The 24,587-nt window shown below is 43.5% G+C and overlaps 1 long non-coding RNA gene across 1 annotated transcript; it reads right to left on the bottom strand.

The window, feature by feature from the left end:
• Window positions 1–515: 515 nt before the first annotated feature.
• LOC107311360 (uncharacterized) lies at window positions 516–21,446 on the bottom strand. The gene is made up of 2 exons (XR_001554019.3): window positions 21,337–21,446; window positions 516–763 (listed from the first exon to the last, which is right to left on the bottom strand). It is a non-coding gene; the product is annotated as an uncharacterized LOC107311360 (long non-coding RNA).
• Window positions 21,447–24,587: the final 3,141 nt, after the last annotated feature.

Genomic DNA, 24,587 nt, shown 5'->3' with positions numbered 1-24,587 from the left:
AGTAGACACTTCTCTGTTGTTCTTTCAGATGTGTTAACTTTGCAGCTAGGGGAGCATGGCTCACCATGTTGCCTGCTGGCTGAGTTAAGGCAAGCACCAGAGCACCCCAAAAGCCCCCTGCCTTTCCTTGCTGGCATGTCTCCTCTTACAGCCTTCCTGCCTTTGGTCCTGCTCACTGCCACTCTCTGGAGCTGGCAGGTACACTCAAGACCTGCGTTTGAGCTGCTGAGATGCTGCAAGGAGCTCATGGTGAAGTCAAGAGCTGAGGACAGGTGTCCTGCAGACAGCACAGGGCTCACATGTGGCCTTTCATCAGCAGTTCCACCTTCAGTGCTTTGTGGTGGGTGCTGGCTTCCAACAGCGTGATTCCTTGGGGCTCTGCAATGAACAGGAAGGTGCTGAATGTCTGAACACAAATGTTATGTAATTGCATAAGCAACAGAATGTTTTAGGCTCTCTGCTATGGCTGTCTACTGTGGACAATTTCATATTTAATAATATGAATAATTTAATAATAATATTTAATAATTTAATAATAATAGGTTCTATTATTAGCTTCCTTCTGAGGAAGGTGGGCAATTTTATTCTTTCTCCCTCAACCAGATGCCAGTTTTTACAAAGCAGGTAGAAATTCAAGATCTCTTAGTGTTCCCATTCCTTTGCTGAAGGGTTCTAAAGCTGGGAGTGAATGGGGTTTCCTAGATACCATAGTTACAGGAACCTCATTCCATCAGGATGCCAGAAAATCTGTTTTCATGAAGATCTGAAAGGCAACAAACAAACAGAAAGCATCAGGAGGAACTGGCTGGGAGAATTCAAGTTTAGCAAGGACTTCTAAGTGCTGTCACTACAGTAGCGCTTCATCCTGCCAGCAGGCCTGATGCGCTGGGTGAAGCTTTGGTCTTTGTAAACAACTAGCATCTACTCCCCACACTGGGGAGTTTTTGACTGGAAAGCAGCGTGTTTCAGTCACAAACACATCTCTTTGGCCTTAATAAGGCTCATAATAATTTTTAAATGCCCTAAAAATCATACTTGATGCCCTCAGCCATTCATTGTTTATTGACTGACTAGATCTGGAAATGAGATAGAAGAGAAAAACAGAGTTTAATGTGAAGACATGGAGAGTGCAATGTCATTTTGAATGCAGATTACAAATGCTTGTTTGGTTATATTAGATTATACATATTAGGTTGAACACGTAAAGGTTATATAAAGCACTTATCAGAAAGGGCACAGATCCCAGACTAAAGTCTTTTGAAACTGTTATCACATATGGATTATTCCTATGGACAGGCTTTGTTGAAGCAGTTTTTAAAAAGTACTCCAAAAGAAGAATCACCACTTCAGATAAACAAACTAAGCCCACACATTTAGCGGACGTGGTTCTCATCATGTCTGGAACAATACTAGAGAAGCAATACAAAATCTGTCCCAGTATTTGCCGGCCGAATGCTTTTCCCTGCACGTAGGATGAAAGACAAGGAAACATCACCCAGGGTTCTATTGCCTGCCTTTGGACAGGCTGTCTGTGAGATTTCTTGGCTCCCACAGGTGTGCTGATAGGTGCTGTAAGATCAGTGGTTTCCTGAGCCACGCTGCTCTCCCAGTTGCAGCAGGGGTGCTCCATCTCCCTGTGGAGTGATGGGTTGGGTCAGCTGCAGAACTTCCAGCACTGCAAGCATGTTTGATGGTGCCAAGGGCAAAGGTACCTGCTTGTTTACCACAACCATCTCCACAAAATGGGTGAAACATCTTATTGGGGTTAAGACTTGCCTTTAGCCAAATATAAATGTGTGGACAGAAAACAAACAAACAAACAAAACCATTATTCTTCTATGAACAAGTTTCAGTGCTCCTACTGCACTTGGGGAGTTCCTGACCAGCAAGTGCATCACTGCAAAATTCATAGAATCACAGTATCATTAAAGTTGGAAAAGACCTCTAAGATCATCTGGTCCAACCATCAGCCCATCCCCACTGTGCCCACTGACCACATGCCACAAATACCCTATTCTTGAATGCCTGCAGGGATGGCGACTCCCCCACCTCCCTGAGCAGCAATGCCCAACCACTTTCAGATAAGTGTTTCCCAATACCCAACCTGAACCTGCTCTGCTGCAACTTAAGGTCATTACCTCTCATCCTATCACTGTCACTTGGGAGAAGAGGCTGAGCCCCACTTCACCACAGCCTACTTTCAGGGAGTTGTGAAGAGTGACAAGGTCTCCCCTGAGCCTTTTCCTCTTCAGGTTGACCAATCCGAGTTCCCTCAGCCCATCCTCATAAGGCTTGTGATCCAGCTGTCTTCTCCTAGCTTCGGGCTTTGTTCTGTTCCCAGACTATCTACAATGGGATTGAAAACCCATAGAACAGCCTGACTTCATGTCCATTAGGTTCTGTTCCTGTGTCTCTAGACCCTGCCCAGCATGGTGTCAAGGGGGTGCCCTCAGGATGGCTGGACTGAATGCACTCTCGAGAGTGCATGAGAACTATCAAGTCAGTGAGAGCCCCCAGCAGAGGCTGTCACAACCAGGGAGCTGAAGGCTGTGGAGAAGAACCAACTAACAACATGTCCAAAAAGTACAACTTACAGTAACTCCTCCTCAATCATGCTGCTTTTCACAGTCATACAAACTCAGCGGGGGATATTTAAAATGCCAGTCATGTAATTACTCGTTTGGTTTCTGATGCTCGATATAAGATTTCATCAGAGTAATGGGATCCAGCTCACACTGCTGCAGTATGTGTACAGCTCGGAGAAAGGGAACTGCAGTTCTTTGATCATAGAAGATCCCACCAGAGGACTTGAACTGAGGTGAGCTGGCAATGCCTCACAAACATAGGTGACTCCTTCACTGCAGCCTTTGCACAGAGATCACGGAGATATATAAGGAATGGTTTTCTTTCTGAGGAACTGGGAACTGAAGAGAGAGACAAACAGCTGCTTGCATCTGGTGTTGCAAAAAGTGAGCTAGCAGAGTGCTGATGGATTTTGTGGAGTACTTGCTGGCCAAATCTTCTACCTTTTCAGTATGGGACCACCTGTGTCTAAGTGAGGACAAGGTGGTGAGGAATGTCTCATGAACCATGCCCTTGATTTCCTTAAAATTTGTGTATACAAAGCAGAGGTTATCTGCAAGCATATCTCTCCAGGAGATCTGGTCATGCAGCTGCTGATACATGCAGGCAAAAATGCAGATGTAAATTTCTGCAGCAGAAAAACTGATGGGATCAATGTGCAGCTGAAAAACTGAGACAGGCAGCATGCCCATGACATGCATGTCCTGGAAATCATAAGCAGAATTAAATGCTGCATGGAATCTGCCATTCACCTGATGTGCTGCCAAATGTGGTATTAAAAAATAGCATAGACTCAAACATGCTTTGTGCCTTGGGATCAGATTTTCTAAGTTCTCGTGGAAAATCAAACCAGCATTAGTTTGATTTTCCAGCTGATCTAGGGTTTGGTTAAGGAAGCATTTTCCACGGCTCTGTTCTCTGTCCAGGAGCAGAACGACAGATGTGCAAAGCTGTGGACTGGCTTCCAAGGTATCTCCCAAACACAGCATCCTTCTGTCAGCTCTTAGTGGAGACATTGCTTCATTTCCCTCCAGTTGCAGGACACTGTTAGGAGTCTTATTTCCCTCCAGGCATCTTTCTAGGAATGCAGAAAAGAGCTTGAATAAAGAAGAAGGCAGTGCTTAAATCCCATTCTGTGGGAGCAATGGGCCAAAGCTCAGCTTTTTAGAAAAAAAATAATTTACAAAGATGGTCCCTATGGTAAAAAAAGAAGAGTGGGGAAGAAGAGTGGTAGAAAAATGTCTTATCCAGATGAATGGAAGAAGTTTTTGAAGCCCTTCATCCCTTAACTTGTTTTGAAGCTGTAAATTTTCTTGTAATGGGACACAACTCTTGCCCACTTTCAGGCGCTTTGAAGTCTGGCACTCCATCTTTATGCTGCTCTCATTGTAACAGAGGGCACTTAGCAACTGCTCTGGGATCTTTCAGTTTCACTTCTTTTTGGTGAGTCAGCCCGTATTTATGATCACTCTGTCAAAGAGTGAAAATAGAAATCTATTTCAATAACTGCTGGGAACTTTCCTGCCTGAGGGCTCTGAGGCTGGAAAATTCATGGGGGGGCTGCAGTGACTAAAGTCTTTAGAAGAAGTCTTCTGCTGCTGTTGCATATGGCTTTGGGAGGAGGAAACACCGATTCATCTTTCAGCAGTTCTGTAACCTTGCAGCTGTTTTGGTTTTTGTGTTTCTAACAGACGTAAAAGCTATTGATCTCTTAGTCTGGACAGGTAGAATTGGCTCATTCATACATTTGGTGCCATAAGAAAGACCGGCAGAGACATTATGCTTGGCCCTTGGGAATGCCTCTGTGGTAGCATGAAAGAGCTCAGAGATATGGAAAAGACCATGGCAGCGCAATGATGATGTTCCACATGCCTGGGTGTTCTGTGCAGGCTCCAGGGAGCCCAGGGACTGCCAGAGAGACGTATGTGAAGGAATGTTCCTTGGTTTCCCTCCACCTGGTGTGTGAAAGAAGAATGAAAATCTGAGAATATTTTCTTCCTTTAAAATTGTACTGAGATCTACGGGAGGATCTTCATACAGAACCCATGTGGTTCCTGTTGTTCTCTGAGACAGTTCTCTCTAGGGAAAGCAAAGAGGAAGAAACTTGCTACTTAGGGAGCTAACCCAAAGCACAAACTAAGCCGTGGAGTTATTTCCATCTTAGCCAGCCACCTCCCATTTTACCTCTCTCTTGTCCTTTCGTTTTGCTCTTCCTGCAGGGAGACATTTTTCCCAATATCTATGTCAACAGATGACTGAAGTCTTGATCTTACATCCCTGCACTGAACTGGGCAGCCAGGCTCTTCCTGGACTATGGCCTCGGACCTGCTTTTAGAACAGCCTCAGGACCCACCTCAGTGCCAAAAGATGCCAGTTCTGGCTCAGGCCTGAAGGCACATTGTTGAAGAAAGTATTATCTGGCCATATTTTTTTATAATAATTATTATTTATTTTATTTATTTTTTTTGTCAATTTCCCCAATAACAAAAAACTTGTGGGGGAAGGTTTCTTTCTTTTCCATTCCATGGGAGTTTGGTAACTAGTCAAACTGCTAGGTCAGCAGCAATATTAGCCAAGCCTAACCAGAATCATAGAGAGGCCAAACACACTTAAAGAGGGAACTGAAGGGAGTGACATCTGTTTGTTCCCCTCTGCCAACCAGATAGAGGTGACCTTCTTGGCCAATTCCGTGGTTTCACCACTTCATCATCCTCATAGAGACCCAAGCAGATGTTTTACAAGAAGGAATGGATTTTCTTCAGAAATTCCAATGGGGAGGCTTCAGCTGTGAAGGTCTTTCTGTGCCTCTTAGATGCCTATGTTCTTTGTCTAGCAGATATAGCGGTGAATCCTGGGGAGAGGTAAACAGAAGAGATAAAGTCTCTGAAGCCTGGAGCTTATTTGGCTGGTGTCTGTTTAAATGCCACACAACAAAGCTTTATTAGCACAAAGCTGCAAGGTCTGCATGTGGCCAGAAGTCTCTCCTGCCTGTTGTCTCTGCATAGTCCATGTACTCACTCCTTATCCCTGGTTTATACAGCTGGTCCGAAGACCACCCCAGGTAACAAAGAAAACAACAGCTCTTGAAAGATCTACTGGGAATAGGAAGATGTCGTATTATTTACCCGGCTGGATTTATGCATGTGTGCATGTGTTTAACAAGGAGCCCAGTGCCTGCTGGACTCCTGAGGCTGGAATTTATACAGGCCAGCATTTGCCTGCTGCAGTTTATCTTGAATGCTAGAATAATAAACTCAGCTGACAGGATGATGTATGCAAAGCATCTTCTCCTCCCATGGCGTGTGGTAGAGGTGTCTGGTTTGCAGGGAGTCCTATTATTAAGTGATTATCCTCGCAATGTTATCAATATCAGATTGCTTAAGGGCTTTGGGAGATCAGCAGTACAGTAGGACTTGATGTTTATCCATCACAATGGCAGTCAGATGCAGAGGGTGCTATGAGAGCATCACCTGTGTAGGTGAAATGGATGTATGGGTTTGCCACATGAACAGTCTCCAATATTTTTGCAAAAGAACACAAAGCTACACCTTTGTTATTGTTAGTTCCATTACGAGTTAACTTCTGCTGCATTGTTTTAATGTCCCTCGCTGTTTCTTCCTTTCTTGTCAGATGACTGGCTCTCATTCAAAAAGAACAGAAACAAAAAGTCCCAAGCACCACTGAATATGATATTTGCTTGACTTTTCAGGGAAGGCTGATTTATCCACCCCTAACCATGCTTCAGCATCTGGGCAGCTGCAGACTCCTCTGTGTGAGTCTACCAGTTCAGCTGGCACTCCAGTACCTCAAGAAGACCAGGTCTTTGGATCCTTTGTCATACCCTGAAAGGATGCTGAACAGACCATTGAATCATAGAATCTTTAAGGTTGGAAAGACCACTATGTCATCTAGTCCAACCGCTGACCCATGCCTGTGACCATTCTAGACCATGTTCCTCAGTGCCACATCTACATGGTTCTTGAACACCTCCAGGGACAGTGATTCCACCACCTCCCTGGGCAGTCTGTACCACTGCCTCACCATAGGAAACATCATCTTGCTGTATTGGGTATGTTTCACTCTGAATAGTCTTCAAGACCCACATCTTAAAAGGCAGATCAAGCACTTAGGAGGACTTTACTGTAAGTATTTAAATTGCATCCTGCTCACATCATAAATAATGTTTACCCTACCTGTTTTATACTGCAGTAAGCCCTTCACAGCCACACCTCACTGTGCATGTTTCCTCTTGTTAATGCTTTTTATCTTACCGTACCTGCAACACTAAAAACCTCCTAGGTAAGGGCCTGCTATTGTAGTTAGATACATACATTTATGGTGCCCTATAAGCAGTTGCAGTAGATTGCGTATCTGTGGGAATTACAACTTGCTGAAGTGCAGCTGTTCACAGACACAGGATGACTCTCTGAATACAAAACAGCTTGGGCCTAAGTCATCATGGCCACATGGAATGGGCTGAAGTCCTTCTGAAGCCCTTCTAAGAGGGAAATGGTCACAGAGAATCCTGACTATGACACGGGCATCACCCACATGGCGGTGCTCCACAGGAGAGCTTTTGAAGGCCCAGTCTTTTGCTTTAACCATTGTTTAGGAGTTTGAAGCAGCATTTCAGATTCTTGAAGGAACTCATACAGCTGTCGTGCAAGGAGGCAGATAGAATGAACACAAGGTAGAACACAGCCCAGCAGAAACATCTATAGCAGAGAAAGGCTTGAAAGCCTTAACACTGTTCTCCATCATGAGAACAGATTTACTCAGACAGCTTTCTTCCTACTAGTGTCCGATGCTCCTCTAAATGGATATGCTCATGATTCTATGATTCCAAATATGTGGAAAGTCCTACGGCATCAGCTTGTCTTTACCTAAGAGGATGCATTTTGGGTAAAATAGTAGCTGGTCTATGCAGGCCAGTGGAAAGTCACCCAACAAAAACACTCTAAGGGATCTGGGAGGGGCATCACGCTGCTCCGTGATGTTACCCAGATCCCTCATTTGCATTTTGTCCTGTCCTCTGCTTCCTGTTACCTGTTTTTCCTCCTGAGTGCGCAGACAGATTTATCCCAGCAATTTACAAAACATCTTCTGCTCCGTTTTTTCTGAAATCACTTACATTATTTCTCCATTCTCTGACTTCCTCTGCACAAAAACCACCTTTGCTTTTACTTCAGCAAGTTTCTCCCTATGCCACCCAAGTTTCAAACCATTCCTTCCCAAACAACCACCTCCATAAGCAAGTCACAGTGTTGTTTTTTCCATGCCAAACTCAAAGGAGTGGAAGCTGGTTGGCGAAGCATGATCAGGACCATTTCCCTGTTGTTCTGAGGTTTGTGCCATCACATATCTAGTTCCAGTAGTCCAGAGTGCTGTGTCACACACCCCACACTGCACCCCACAGGGCTGGAGGGCAGAGCTGAACTCTCGCAGCAAATTTTTATCTGAGCTTTCAAATCATCTTTGCACTGTGGGCGGCTTTGAGCAGATTGGATCCTAATGGGCTGTTAGGGCAATTTGGGCTTGCAAACTGCCTTTGTAAGAATAAGAAATGAGCTGGGACAGAGAGGAGCAAAATGCTTCAGCATATATATTGAATTCTCCCTTTGTGCTTCTGTAGAAGAGCCAAAACGGATATTGCTGTCACTCAAATTTTCCTCCTGTCACTGAATTTATTGTCCCTGCCAAAAGACACACTACAATGAGCATGCTGGCATGCCACTCTGCTGGCGTGGTGGAGATAGAGCTACATGCACCCAGTGGCACTGGGTACTCGCAGTGGCTGGATGTCCACAGCAGGGTGGCTGAAGAAGGGTAGCAAAGGTGAAGCTTTGCTCCTTGTGCCATCATCAAATAATCTATGTGAATACAGAGAAGAGTGCTAGGATTGAAATGCAAACATTTTGCTCTCAAAACATGGGGTTATAACCACCAAGTGAAAATTTCACTATTGCATTAGTCAGCTATAGGGTCTTTGTGCAGGAGCCCAATTCCAACAGCACTTGGTCACCCCAGGGAGCAGCCAAGCAGTGGAGAAAAATGCAGCTTGTGAAGGGCGAAAGAAGGGATGTGAAATCTACGGGAGATCTGTGAAGTGGGGGCAACAGTTGTATTACCTGTGGCCTATATGGAACAGCTGGATGGAGAAAGAGGAGAAAGGGAATATGGAGTTGTGCCCTGAAAACTCCTCACATTGCTGCTTGTCTATTCCATTTTAACCATCTGACATTGCCACCAGGGAATGGGATCTTCCACTGCAGAGGGCAGAAACGTGCCCTGTTTATGAGGCAGTGTATTTGGACTCTAAATTTTCTGTCTTTTACTCTCCATGACCTTTTCAGTATCTTGACCACAACACTATAAGTGAGATGGTGAACATCCAGAAGTGTGCCAGCATGCTGAAGGGCTTCCTTGCTCAGACAAATAAGTGCAGGTGTGTGCAGAACAGTGACTGGGACTCAGTTTGGTCAGCCATGAGGTTAGAGACTGCAGTGAGAGCAGAGGAATAGCATACTAATGTGCCAGTATTCCTATTCCAGTTGTTCTGAAATGCAAATGAGGGTTAATAATAATAATAAAATCCTTTAGTTTCTTGTTTCTCTTGCCCTGGTGGTTTGATTTTGCACATTTGGAAATACTTTCCCCTTACGATGCTTGTGCAGAGTGCTGTATTGCTCCTTACTTAATGCCAACACAGCTTAGGGAGAAACAGGTAAGCACAAAGGAATGAAAGATGCTGTTTTCTCCCCTAGCTTGAATCTAATTCTCCCTTGGCCTAGACATAAAGCCTGCTTGGGAGCATCAAGGTTTTGGAGATCTCCTCTGGAAACCCAGTAGGAGGAATGCAGGATTGCTTTACCCAGACTGATCCCCATCCAAATAACTTAGGAAGTGTTAAAAATATATTGGAAAAAAGCTATTGTGGGTTTTTTTGATTAATTCAATAACCCTAGAGTACGTCCGTAGTGTTCTGGTGTCATGGAAATAACATTCTTTCCTTAAGCTTTGGCATATGCTGGTTACTGTGGATCTGTGTGGTGTAGACAGCAAGGATGGGTGGTGCTTGATATACTACTGATGTCTACAGGGTGCCAGTAACCACCAGCTGCTTGGATCTGTCTCCTAGGCTGGAACATTGGACATCTTTTGTCAGGTAAGCAAATGCAAAACTTGAGGATCCCTGCTCCATTGTCCTGTCTGAAAGCAGGCACTCAGTGACGACTCCTCAGTGTCTCACTGCCTCTTGCTCTGGGTGAATCAGTGGCTGGATGCCTCCTCAGTGAGTTTTTGAAGAGGGACACTTTCCCACTGACTGCACAAACACCAGAAGTCTCCCTCCTCTCACAGAGAAGCAAATGAGTCAACTGAGGATCCACAGGACAAGCTACCTATCTCTGGCCCAATCCCAACCGTGTTCCCTAGCCTCTGCATCTTTTCTGCATGGCTCCATGCTCTTGCTTAATGTAAGAGGTTTCCTGTACGCACAGGGTGGCTGGGGTGAGCTCATTACCCGCTTCCTGTCTGTGGGCAAGAGTGGTCTGCTGCTTCCAGCTGTGTGTGGTGCTGTAGATGATGGGATGCTTCCAGTGCATTTTCTCTTTGCAACCCTGCAGCTCCCAGTCTTGTGGAGGCAAGCAAGGGAAGTCACGCAGTCAGTGTGAACATTTGAAAAACATTTATAGAAAAGAGAGGGAATAGCAAGTTAGCATTAATAAATTACAGAAAGATAGAACATCTGCATTAAATTATTGGAAACTCAAGTGAGAGTGGAAAGCTAAATAAATAAAAGGCAAATCAAGTTAAAGAAGAAAATGAGTAATAGAAAAATTCTCCTTCAAAGTGCCACTAGTTAACATTTTGTGCAGCACTATATGCAAACAAACCTAATAGAGATATAACAGGGGGTCAGAAAGCTTGATGCAGCTGTCTAGCAGCTGTCTGCCCTATGTAATTTGCTCCCTTCTGACTCTACAGCATCTTATAGCTTGGCTAGTGCAGTGCAAAGAGAGGGCGCCTGAGGTGTGGGGTTTCTTTGCACCATCAAGTTGACCAGTAGCTGAATGTAGAGGTCCTGTGCAGGCAAGGATGATGAGATAGGTACCTGCAGGGGGTTAGCTATGGCCTTGGAGAAATGGCATGGCGATACTCAGCAGTTCATGACCTGCAAAAAAGTCACATTTTCCTCCATTCTCCCTTTTTTCCTCCCTCCCTTTTTTCCTCCCTCCCTTTTTTCCTCCCTCTGCTTCCTTCCTTCCTTCCTTCCTTCCTTCCTTCCTTCCTTCCTTCCTTCCTTCCTTCCTTCCTTCCTTCCTTCCTTCCTTCCTTCCTTCCTTCCTTCCTTCCTTCCTTCCTTCCTTCCTTCCTTCCTTCCTTCCTTCCTTCTTTCCTTCCTTCCTTCCTTCCTTTCCTTCCTTTCCTTCCTTTCCTTCCTTTCCTTCCTTTCCTTCCTTTCCTTCCTTCCTTTCCTTCCTTCCTTTCCTTCCTTCCTTCCTTCCTTCCTTCCTTCCTTCCTTCCTTCCTTCCTTCCTTCCTTCCTTCCTTCCTTCCTTCCTTCCTTCCTTCCTTCCTTCCTTCCTTCCTTCCTTCCTTCCTTCCTTCCTTCCTTCCTTCCTTCCTTCCTTCCTTCCTTCCTTCCTTCCTTCCTTCCTTTCCTTCCTTTCCTTCCTTTCCTTCCTTTCCTTCCTTTCCTTCCTTTCCTTCCTTCCTTTCCTTCCTTCCTTCCTTCCTTCCTTCCTTCCTTCCTTCCTTCCTTCCTTCCTTCCTTCCTTCCTTCCTTCCTTCCTTCCTTCCTTCCTTCCTTCCTTCCTTCCTTCCTTCCTTCCTTCCTTCCTTCCTTCCTTCCTTCCTTCCTTCCTTCCTTCCTTCCTTCCTTCCTTCCTTCCTTCCTTCCTTCCTTCCTTCCTTCCTTCCTTCCTTCCTTCCTTCCTTCCTTCCTTCCTTCCTTCCTTCCTTCCTTCCTTCCTTCCTTCCTTCCTTCCTTCCTTCCTTCCTTCCTTCCTTCCTTCCTTCCTTCCTTCCTTCCTTTCCTTCCATTCCTTCCTTTCCCTTTCTTTCTCTCTTTCCTTCTTTCTTCTCAATTCTAATTCTGTTGCTGTATTTCTTCCCAAGTGTCTCTTCCCCAACACTTTGAAAGTGTTACTTCTTCTCCGTCAGTCTACTTTCTGTAAGTAATCATAATTCTTCACTTTTCCTTCATAGACTTCATTTTCTACATTGATGGCAGATTTTATTCTTCACCTTTTTGGAAGTGTATGCCTTAAGCTTAAGAAATAATATTTCATCGAAGGCCCTCCCAGTCCAGTGTAAATATTACGTTTCATAGTGTGCAAGCTTGAATTCCTGTTTGCACACTTCCATGTAATATTTGCCTTTTCCACACCAGCATGACTTTGCAGTTTCAGGTTCAGCTAACCCATGAATCATTTTTACAGACAATCCTTTCTAACTAAAAATTCCTTCTCTGTTTTGAGCATCCTACAATTTACCTATACAATCTGCAGAGTAATTTGTTTTCTACTTGGACTTTATCTCTTGATCTTGCTTTGTCCACCTTTTTCAGCCTAGTTCTTCAACTTTATACCATCATTGTGGAATCAGATACTTTGCTAAGTTGTATGGTAACACAGCAGCTTTTCGTCCGTGTTGCAACTTCTTGCTTTTCTACCTGCTCTCAAGGCTGTTCCTTCCCTACCCTAGCCTTAAATATCACCTCTCCTTCATTGGCATTAGTTGTACTAAATGCATTTTTACATCTCACCTTTTCAGATAAAAATTAATAAAATATATATACATATTTTTAAAGACACAAAATCCTTTGGTTTTCTCAGAGTGATCTTCCCTTTTTCTTTTCCTTTTATGAGATACTGAAAGTTTTATACTTTTTTCCTTGTGGCAAAAGATTGATTTGTTTTATCATTGGCATTTTTTCAAATTTTGTTTTTATTCTAATTTTCCTATTCTTGCTTTATTTAGCTGTGCTCATACTCAGACATCAGTTGTTTTGCTGTCTGTCATTGTGGTTCCCCTTCATCTTTGGGGTCAATGAAGAGAAAGTGGTGCCTTTTCTATCTCTGGTCTTCCTTGTGAACCTGCATTTCTGAGTTTAGATTTATTGAAACTTCATTCTTCAGTGATGCTGTGGCAAATAGTCTCAGGTTTCATAGTTTCAAAGTCTCCCTCTAGTTTACTGTGATGTGTGTGTGAGTGCATACTGAACATAAGGTTTTTACTCTCTGCACATCTTCCTCATCCTGCTGTGTCATCTAATAGGTGAGAATGCTTGTTTGTGAGGTCCATACTTCTCTGTGTGTGTGTGTGTACTACTCTGAAGTCTTTCAACCCACCACTTCCTCAGAGAAATCAGTAGTGGCTCTTTCTTCAAACTAAAAGTAGCACAAATGAGGTTTTAATAATGGGGATCGGTTGAGGACACAGAAACACCATTAGAAGCAAATGAAGATGAAGGAGCAGACTGCCTGTCTGACTAAGCAGAAGTTTATCTATTTCCTCTAGGTTAGGAAGGCATACAGCTATTTCAGATCTTTAACTGGGGAAAGAAATACAGCATGCCGTGCCAGAAGGAATGCTCACTTCATCTACATGCAAGAGTTTTTTCTAACCTTGGTGACCACACAACCCAGATCCAAAGTTCTCAGCAGTATCACGAATGGAGGGAATTGTCAGTCAAGGAAATGTTTCAACACATTCCTCTTTGCCCAGAAATGTAAGAGACCATCTGGAATTAGTGTTGAATATTTTTGCTAATGACCTCATGATAGAATATTGAGAATGTTTATTAAATTTACAGATGACACAAGGCAGGAATGACTTGTGAGTTTGACAGAGGACAGGATTAGAATTCAAAATGATCCTGCCAAACTGGAAGAATGCTCTGGAAAACAAAACAACAGAACGCGGTTCAACAGGGACACACGCAAGGCATACACTTGGTCAGGGATAATCAGCAGCATAAGCCCATAATGAAGAAGAATTTTTTGTGGAAAATTTGCAGAAAATTAAAGGAGAAAACCCTGGTGAATCACAGAAGGATCTGTCAAATAAGCCAACTGTGTCATACTTCTTTGAAAATGCCTACTATTATCCTGGGATATACCCACCTGCATATTGGCTTGAATCTAAACAACTTTTGAGCATGCCCCTTCTTTAAAATGCCCAGAAACTGTTCCTACATGCTCAGAATGGGTATTCCCATTGCACCAGGAGCTTGCTCTTCTCTCTCATTTGGGGATGTTTGGTGACGTTTTGCTTGCCAGCTCCTGAATACCTCAGGTATGCCTGAGTGAAAGACACCTGCTGGCCTGCAGATGACCCGGGCAGACCTTCAATTTCCCCTACGTCCCTGAAATCATTTGAGTTGGAAGGGACCCTTAAGGGTCATCTAGTCCAACTCTCATGGTGATGTGAGCAGGGAACATGGCAGGTGTGAGACATGAGGCAGCAGATCAGCACATTTGCATGCCCCTCGTTTAACATTCCTGCAAGTCTTGCTGTCTCCAGGTGGGCTGAGCAAGCAGCAGCAGCCAAGCGTGTTCCCCCTTGCTGAGGGAGTATCTTTTTCTACATCTTAGCCAGCATGAAAGGCAATGAGGGTGGGCAAAATGATCCTGCCAGACCAGTACGTAGCAGGAAAGGTCATGATCTGTTGTGTTCTTGGAAAGCAATTTGCAAAGCAGTAGCCTGATAAATTTTAATTGGGAAGTCCCGGATTTTGAAGCCTTCCCAAAGGGAGTTTAAATTAGCATTTCTTCCACTTATTAGAAATTATCACCTCTATGTTCGTTCTGGTTTGCTCTCAACAATGTTCCAAGCAAGTAATTTTTAACTCCTATGATTCACATGATCCCTGACTAATAGTGCCCACAATGGAAAATTCGAGGAGTTTCGTGATGAAAACCATATTTAGTGCTAATGGTATCCATATATAGCAGGGACTGACGGGAATATAGCAACAAAAGGCTACTACTGGTAAAGATAGGAAATGAAGCCTCTGGAGTGAGACGTTTTGTAAAATGACATTTAAAGGATGTACTTGAAATATTTTCGTAGGAGATGAAATATCACGGTTCTCCACATTTAGGCTTGATGTTTGATCTTCTTGTTCAGGTTCTAGGGAAAAAATGCACAAAGATAAAAAAAAATCTTCTCTTCATCTCCTGGTTTTTAACTTAGTTGCCTCTTCCCCTTTCAGCTTTGGCCCCTCCCATGTTCCACATCACTGCAGGGTTATTAATCAGTTGTGATATCCACATGACCTCTAGTTTCAGGTCTCTTTGGTCCCTCTACTCCACTAGCTGAACTATTTCTAATTGGCTAATCAGCTTATCCGGTTTGGTCCTTGATGCAAACCAGGTCTAGACATGATCTATTCCTGGGAGGCCCCTGGGTTCAAGGGGCCAATCTCACACTCTGTCCATCACTATTGTCAGCACAGTACCCTATCTCAAAGACATGCCAATGAACATTAGTGAGAGATTAAAATGACAGCCTTGGTTTTCTTACATGCCTTTTAATCATCGTAACATGCAGTCTAATGTTTCACTCTGTCTTCTCTCTTCTGCAAGAGCATGTTCTCAAGGAAGAAACCAGGAAGGACGAGAGCGGGTCAAAGACCACAGCAGGGTGAGAGCAGTGGAAAGGAATTGAAATGGAGGTTGGGGGAGGAGGAGGAGGAGGAGGAGGAAGGAAGAGACAAAAAACAAGTCCAAATCTGGTGGCCAGACACGGAGCGACAAGGCTAGAATTTCAGTTCCTCCATGTGGCTCCAGCTGGCTGACATCTTATACCACTCACACTGGCATGCCATAGGCATTTGCCAATGGTGGTGCCTGTGGAGGGCTGTCCAAGATCCATAGTCATACACCTGAAAGGCAATTTTCTCAAATGCTGCTCATCTCTAATTGTCCCGGGAAGTGCTGGAGGGCTTGAAAATCAAGCTGTCTTTGTTGAAGTGCCTGCATATGGACTTAGCATCTGGCTTTTTGCCCTATGGATTTCTGAAAAAGCCTTAGCCTGGTCATTTAGCTGTGCCTTGTGCCATTATCACCCATTTCAACAAATGACAATCAGAGGGCTCCATGCAATAGGATCAAATATTAATTCCTTCTTGGTCTCTCCAGGCAGTGAATAGTTGCTGGCTCTTCTCAAACAAGGCCCCATTCTCTGCAATGTTGTGTTGGTGTTAAAGGTGGATGCTCTTGTATGAATATCTGCTGCATGGGCAGCCATAAAGAAGGTCTCCCCATGCCTCAGATGGAGAGCTTTGCAGCAGTGTTAACAGCATGCACAATCAAAGTGAATGACCTCACTTGTCCGAGACTTCCTCGTGCTCAGCCAGCTCTGAATGAAGACAGAGCAAGTTCACACCTGCCTGCAAAATGCCATATGGACATCATCTGTAACAAACTTGCTCAGATGCTTCCTTCCTAAAGGGCATTCAAATTTTGCTAGATGTATTTTTTCCTCTCACAGTCATGCTTCTACTGAAAATTTTAGCTAAGGTAACATCAGCTCCTTAGCTTTTAAACTTCCTGGTCCAAAATTATTTGGCTGGTGGGATGTGTGAATTCCTTTAGCCAACCAGTGGAGCATGTAATTAGCTCTATATGCACGAATGAATTACGCATATGTTTAGCTATGTGGCTTCAGCTGGTAGCTGATCATGAGAAGTTTTCAGCTAGAAAAGGAAACTGGTGAGAAAATCAGGAAAGGCTGTGAAGCAGGCGGTGCACAAGAGGTCTCGGGTTTTCCTTTTCCCCTTTCTGACTGATACTGCTTGCATCCCTGTTTTTGCGCTGTGCTTTCCCTGAGATGTATATTCCCCAGCAGATGCTCGGAGCATCCTGCATGTCATGCTCTCTTTCAAGTTCCTCACATTCTGCTGTCACACAGCACCAAGCTTGGGGGATATTTCTTGATCTGTTAAGGATTATATTTCCCCAGTTTCAGAGGTTAGCTCAAGCCCTGCTCACCCTAAGTAGGTGATGGAAGCAGAGCCTTGCAATGTCACTTGGACAGTTTATTGAAGTTACTGTTTATGTGTGTGTTACTAAGGTTGTTACAATATATGGTCAGATTGCCTTGCTTAAACTACCTCATGGTTCAAGTACATCACACTTGCAGACAGAATATGCCACAAGGGCAGCTGTCTCATTGAACAGTTGTACCACTTTGCTCCTCTTTGCTATCTATCCAGCTTTTATTTTTCTAAGGATGTGAGTCTAAAAGCGGGTCAGAGTTGAGAAGCAATTTGGCAATTTTTCTAAGCCTTTCTCAAGGTGCAGAAATGGGCTCATATTGAGTTGGCCTCCTCTGAACAAGGGGAATGTAACCCTGCTGGTAGCATCATCATATATATTATTTATATAGCGAGTTTGAAGTTACAGAGTTCAGACTATTATATATATTTTTATATATATATATATATATATATATATTCCTTTTTAGGTGGAAAAAATGATTAGAATGTTTTGCATAAGCAAAATTTATCCTGTCCTTTTTAATACTCAATTTCTGTAAGACACCCTGGCATGTCAGAACTATTATTTCTTAATATAAATAATACTCTCCTACACAGACTTTCTTCCTGTGAAAATCCATCCTTCTCTTTAGAACAACACCATGCCCATGGAGTAGGATGGATAGAAAGTAATAAAACAGTGGCTCTTTCAACAGACTATCAGACCTCACTCAATTCCGTGGTAAGAGTAGACCAGGAGTGGATTCAGTGTAAATGCTGTCATCTTTTTCAACCATGCTTCCAAAAGAAGCCTTGTACCAAACCGCAGCATTGAAGACCTGGATCAGTGCTGCCTAAAGTCAGCAGAAGTCTCTGGGCCACCTCTACAGTCCCCAGGCATCCAAATGAACACTATCCAACTAGGCAGCGCAGTCGTTGTCTCTCCCCTGACCTCTGTGATTCCAGACAAGGCCACACAATCTGCAGATGGGGAAATGCTGAATAGCAAGCATTTCGGCCTCTCACAGATGTGGTTAAATTATCTTAATGTATTTAAACAAAGTGTAATGTCAAAGTAGCGTAAATACCATATTTCAGCAAAATGGCTGCTTCTCCAGAGTTCCTCAAGTCAATGCCAAATGAAATACTTCTCACTGTTTATTCACAAAATTCTTTCTTACCCACTGAATTTTCATGTTGCTGGGTTGGGCCAAATAATCAGTTTCCTTTTTAAAATAGAAGAACCATTAGTGCATTCCAATAGGCTTTTCACGCTAAGTTAGGAACCCTTGTGAAGTGCAGTATGATTAGCCTATGTCGGTTTTAATTACTGCTGACTGGAGCCTACCTGCGGGGAAACTCTGAAGAAGCAGACAGAGTTTCAGCCCTGCACATTTCTATGTTTCCGGAGGAGCTGAAGGAGGAATCTTGAAGTTTATGGTAGCCATTTGATGTATCAGTGGCATTTCTACTCTTTAAACAGGATGCCCTTTGTGTTAAGAAACACACCTGCACCACTTCAGAGATTAATGGGCTATTCCTTGGCAGCTCTTGTGGACATTTCAGTTGTCCATTAGGATGATATAAGACCAGAGGAGAATTTTTTTGATCAGCTTTAATTGAATGGTAATCTCTACTCAAAGTAACCTCAGTTTGCTGGGAAACTTGTAAGACTCAGGATGAGGAATAAAGAAATGACAGAGGCCCCCAAAAATATAAATCCTCCTCCATTAGTAAGGTCTCTATTGTGAATGAGTTAACTTTAAAAGAAGCATATTACTAAGTATTTTATCAAAGCAAACATTTAATCAAAGTGAAAGGAAGAGATACTAGTCCCCTTCTGGAATGGGATGGAGACTGCCAAGATGTGTTTTAATTGCTTAAGAAAACAAACTATGTCAAACACTGGGTTTTAAGCAAGCAGATGCTCATTTATCATTCGTTTTTGTCTGTGTACGCTTGGGATCCTGCTGAACATGAGTTTTCTGAAATGGAAATGACCATATGGCCAATACCTTCAGAATGAATTCAACATGCCCTGCCTCATGTGAAATGTGTTCTTTTAATGGTGCTTTTCTTTTTACTTCTTCTCTTTTCCTCTTTTCCTTTTCCTTTTTCATTTCCATTTTCTTTTTCTTTTTTTCTTTTTTTTTTTTTTTCTTTTCTTTTCCTTTTTCTGCTACTTTATGGGACAATGAAAACAGAACATCTGCAGTCTATGACCAATGCTGTGCACTACTGACAGTCTGGATATTCTGCAAGAGCTGTGCTTTCACAGGTCCATTTCTTTTAGAGGTTATCTCACACACACAAAAAAGAACCCTTTGCTACTGAATTAACCCTAATCTTAATGATTCCAGAAGGACCTTGAGAGGCAGCTTGCAGCTGCCCATGGGCTGTGCAGGGCTGTTCAGGACTGAGAGTGGAGTACTGGTATGTGGAAGATGTTCTGGGACCTCAGCAGTTCACTGGACCTCAAATGTCTGGAGCTGGTGGCTGAAGCAGTGCTGAGGATCCATCAGAACCATACCACTATGCTGAACAATGACAGAAGAGTTAATTTGCTGCCCAAAAGAGACGATGTCTGTTTTGCTGCGATAAATGAAAAGCATTACATCCACTGAGCACGGACAATTCCTCACCAAGTGTTGTGCGTAGCCTTCTCATACCACAAACCTGCTGAATCTGGCCCGACTAATGACCCTGCACATGTCTCGAGACTGTAGCTCTCACCCTCCTCATAGAGACACAAGTGCAGTCAAGGATTCTGCAAACATAGCCCAGGGACATCATTCAGAGATATCCACACTGTCTTAGTCAGGACTGTTCTTCTGCACAGGGCTGGAGATGAATCTGGAGGAACAGTGTGACCTCTTACGAAATTGGTTGTGCCTATCCCTGCAGTTTTTGTAGACACTCAGAGCAATCTTGGCTCTGTTTGGGTTGTAAGCCCTCTGCCCTTGGCAGCACATGGAGTACCAGATTTGAGCCTCAAACCTTGTAAGGGACAAGATCAGAGAGTATGGGGCTTGCAGATGTATTGTTCTAAGGATGTGAAAACAAACAGTGTGAGGCAGAGGCAGAAAAATCTGGGCCATGAGAGCTGTTCAGCAGGGCAGCATCCTCACAGCCCCAGTCCTCCCCAAGGTAAGGGAAGCCGAAAGCACCAAAGAAGCTTTCTCCTCCAGACTGAGGAACTAGTCATGCACTTTCCAGAGCAGACAGAGTGTGGGGCATTCCCCAAAGCCATGTTTCTGCACTGACCCCATCTTTGTACTAACATTTATCTCAGCTGTTTCCTTGCTCAGCAGAGAACCTGTGGTTCATCTGCCTCCCTGTTGGTATCACCCCTGTCCTGCCCCACTGCTGCCCCTCCACCTCCCCTCTGCTTGTGGCACTAACTCAGCCGGGTGTCAGCCAAGAGCTGCCCTAAAGCTCTGTGAGCAACAAGTGACACCAGCAGGCATTAAGTGGGAGCTCTATCAGCATGGTGAGCAATATATCACCACAGTGACTGGTATTTTTGACGCCTCGTAAAGCCACACTTGAAACTGTAGCACCCCAGAAGGATCCTTTGCTGACCTGTGCTGATGCAAACAGCAACAGAAGAGATTCATTGAGTCTGCATACACATCTAGCAGTTATAACGCTCTATATTATTAGATGCCACAATCATAGCAAATACAAATACAACATGCCCTGCATGTGATGTAGCTGCTCACCTCCACTTAAGCCCTGGGCTATGGCAGCAGGGAGGACAGCAGGCAATAGCAGCTGTGTTGCAGACCTCTTCTCACCTGCTTCCAGAGGGAGTGAACCCCAGTTTCTGCATATCCAGCTACCTGAAAAAATATCTGCTGCCTGGAAGGTCCCCAGTGGACCAGGAAAAGAACCAGTCACTTACGCTCTGCACAACACCAAAAAGTACCACTGTAGCTGCCCAAGAAGCAATTGGTCATATTGGTCCGGGTTCACTAGTTCACCTGAGACTGTCCTCCACAAATAAAGGCACACTGATGTTCAGCATGCTACTCTGATTTTCTTCTAACATTCAATTAACTGCTGAAACTTCAGAAAGTAATTCATGTAGGTGTCCCATCTCAACAAATGCCTTTTGAACTGTGACCTTCTCTAAGGAAATTAGTTTTTTTTACCTTGAATTATCTGCGAGTCGTGCCCTCTATCTTATCTTTTATTTCTGGTGATAGCATCTTAGTGTCAGCTCTCAGGAAGGTTAGCTGATGGATAGGAATGGAAGGTGCAGCCTATCGTCAAATATACTGGCTGTGTTTGGTGTTGATATTCAGGAAGCCTTTCTTCATGTCTTTAGTTCTGTCTGGGCTCCTTTTGCTTTTTTTCCTTTCTTTTATTAGGGTTCAGAGGAGTTCCAGGAGGTCCCTCGCTGACCCCAATGCTTTGTGAAATTTGGCCATCTTCTACTGTCATACTTGCAAGCATTTCTTCACAAAAATGTTTCTTTTTTGCTTTACTTATCTCATGCTTTTGTGCTTGTTTGTTTAAGGTCCCCAAAGCACTGTCCAAGAGGGTTGAACTCTGTGACTTGTGGGCAATATGCCACGTCCACAAACCAAAAACAGTGAGCTTTCAGTCCCAGAGAGGTTTCCTCTTGCTCTCTGGTCCTTTCCAACCTCAGTGACTCTATGATTCTATGATTCTGTGACTCTATGATTCTATGATTCTATGATTCTACTCACAGTAACCGTGTAGTAACAGCAGTGTTGAGTGACTGAACTTGAGCTGCTTACCTCAGAGGTACATCTCACCCCAGAGGGTGTTGCCACCTTGACAAATCAGCAATGGTAGAGATGCTCCATGCGCACTTTGTCATCATCAGCTTACGATTATGTCACTGTTCCTGGAAGAAATGATGAAATGAATTTTATAAGTATGTATTTATCTATTCTGAACATATATGCATATATGAATCAGTATTATTCCTTTCCTAACACCTGAATTTTAGAAATCCCATAGCATTTGTAAGGTTTTCTGCTCAGCCTTAACTGTCTGAAGCATGTTCCCTGAATTGAGGGAAATCAAATTATCAGCCTCCAGTGAGGGAGGCAAACTAAAAGCTTCAGAAGTCTCAGATGCCTTTTGCTCAAGCATCTAAGGTGACATTAAGTGCTGATTGTCCTCTGAGAGTGTTATGAGGGGTTAACTTGCTGGAGGCCAATTCACACTCTCACCTGCAGAAGGAAGGTCTAGGGGAACATTTAAGGGATCTGTAGTTTCTCAACTGATAGGGAATGTTATGCTCTTCTGCATCACACAAACTGTGATGATTTGGGAAGTTTGTCTTCACACAGACTACAAACCCTGATTAATGTGATATTGTTGCTATGGTCTTTGCCCTATCACACAGTGTTTTCTGTTTCTGCCCGTGCCGACAAGTCCTTTAGCACCAGTCTAAGGGCAACGAGTAATAACAGAGACAAACGGAGTCATAATGACCGTCCTCGGAGCAAACAATTGATATGGTAATGACGTCGGTGGGAACGTGGCTCATATCTACAAAGAGAGGGATGGGAGAATGGAAATAGGACAGGGCAAAGAACTGAAGGGATTACAAAAGCTTTTTGAAGAAGACTTGTGAGATTTTTTCAAGGACCTAGAATCAGTTTTGGGGAGAAGGAAGAATCCAGTGTGACTTTTGTACTGAACGCAAGTCTGATGTATCTGTTGAACTGACCCAAACTTAAAATTACTCCAGAACAGAGAGAACAATAAGAGAAAGAAATGTGTGCAGATCTTTATAATTTGATTTTCATCTTCTGTGCTGAGAAAGGAGCTAAATGTTCCCAAATCCCATCTCAATCCCAAGGCTCATTACATTTTCAAACTACCTATCACATACTCTAAACTTACAAGGAGCAACCAGATCTTCCAGTCGGCCACGGTCCTGAAGAACAGGGTAATGGCTGGAAAACAAAGCAGTTTTGTGTGAAGCTCCACCTCCACACAAAGCCAGTGCCTTTTGCACGTTTCAAGACTGGCGGTGAAGAAGGGTTCTGCAGCCTACTGACATAGATAGGGCAATGGACTGGGGCTCTTGAAATATTTATGTGAATACCTACTTGAGCCAAGCCATGAGCAGTGGCTTTCCATGCAGTCAGTCTTTTTAGTTTGTGTTTGTTCCCACCAATGATCTGCCCCATTTCTTTTAGGAAAAAAAAGAAAAAAAAAAGAAAAAAAGAAAAAAAAGCTGTTGTCAATGAAAGACCTCAAAGAATGGAAAATCTGGAAGTCTCATGAGAATCTACTGCAGTGCTAATGCCTTCGTGGCTTCTGCTCTTAATTATTTGCACTTCAACTTACACATTTCCAAGCAAAGAACCCCTCTTTCTAGATACTTTTTGCGCAGACACTTTGAAACACCAGTTGAGTTGTCTCTTAGATGCCTCTTTGATCAGCCAAATAGATAGAGTTCCTTAAGTCCCTCTGAAGGGCTCAGTTTTCTAACCAAGAACTGTTTTTATGCAACCTAGGATCTGAGCTAAACAAAGAGGAGGGAAGAACTTTGGACAGATCGTGTCTTGAGAAAAGGCTTAGGAGATGGACTTTGTTATCTAATTACATTTGGTGTTAATAAAAACCTGATTATACAGCTATAAATTCTGCAGTTTTTATTGTTTTGCTGTGACAAAGACCTGAGTCATCCATTGCGCTTCTCTGTGTATATCTTCCCTTCAAAATGATTGTAACAAGCACGATTATATTACATCAATATAAATCAACAGTGATGCCCTGTCCTGGTTAAAATATATTGACGCTTTATTCACAACATCACGAGTTTCTTTTTAGGCATTTTCGAAAGTATAAATCTCCCTTTCAGAGATCTCAGTAGCAAAATTAGCATTTGCTTTTTGTCCCTGTGCTCACAATTTTTTCATGGTTGTCAGTCCTAGTATTTGGCCTTCAGAGCTGTCTGACGGGAAGCATAAATCAGGCATGTAAAATGCAGCGTATGAAAATGCAGACTCAGTTTTCTGCAAGAAAAGTTTCGTTTTCATAGGTGTAAAAGCGGAAGTGAATCTTGGTTTAAAAGGTTGGACACAGCTTTACGGCTTCAGAAAACTGCACCACTGCGTTGCTGCAGTGAGAAAATTCTTACTGGCTAACTAAAGGCCGGTAAATTGTAACACGCTACTGAATCTCCCATGGAAGAAAACATGATCTCATAATGGAAAAGTTCACTGGGGTATATTATTACTGGAACATGTCCTCTAAGAATAAGGGCAGAAGCTTGTAATGGATATGGTGCCAGCACAATGGCACATGAGTGTACTCTGCAATCCACATGTCTCTGCACAGCTTCTCTTCCCACAGAAAGGTCAATGACAGAGAGGCAAGAGGATAGATACTGATTTATGTGCCCACCACCCTGCTAAGAAATGCTTTTAACTAGGTTGGGCCTGAGCTGCAAACAGCCCTGCTTATTTCTGCTAAACATTATTAAGGTCATAAAATGTCTAAAGATTCATGCAAACTTCATGCCAACTTGGCTGCAGCCCAATGCGTCTGCTGTAAGAGCCCCCTGAGAACAACTGGAGAAATGATGACGGCAGGTGGCATGCTGAGCTGGAGCCTGGAAGGGCTTTCTTTGAGAGTTTTTGTGCCTGATTTTGGCATTCCAGCTTTCAGTGGGGTGAAAGCATTTCAAGAAGTAAACCCTGCAAAAAAGTCTCTTGGCCTCTCAAACCCCTCCATGACTTCAAGGGGCATCTCCAAGTCAATGGCTGGAGCATCCCAGATGGTGTCTGAGATCATCTGTAAGAGTGCTGCTTTGGAGAGCAGTGCAGACTGTGGCATTTCTTCAGAAATTGGGGCAGGGGATGCCTTGTGGTGCTGCTGGTTTATAGGTTCTAGCATCCCAGGTTGGCCCAGCAATCCTCCAAAATGAGGATATATTGTGCAGGTGTTCTTCCAAGTGGCCTTCTGCTCTCAGGGAAGCTGCAATTTTTTCCCTCCTATCAGCAGAGCGCAAACTTCCCATTAA

The sequence above is a fragment of the Coturnix japonica genome, chromosome 3 (genome assembly GCF_054131305.1).
Source record: "Coturnix japonica strain WE chromosome 3, WE-NBRP24, whole genome shotgun sequence".
NCBI classification, from domain to species: domain Eukaryota; kingdom Metazoa; phylum Chordata; class Aves; order Galliformes; family Phasianidae; genus Coturnix; species Coturnix japonica.
The sequence above is the reverse complement of the archived record's forward strand: the minus strand, read 5'-3'. Positions and strand labels throughout refer to the sequence as shown.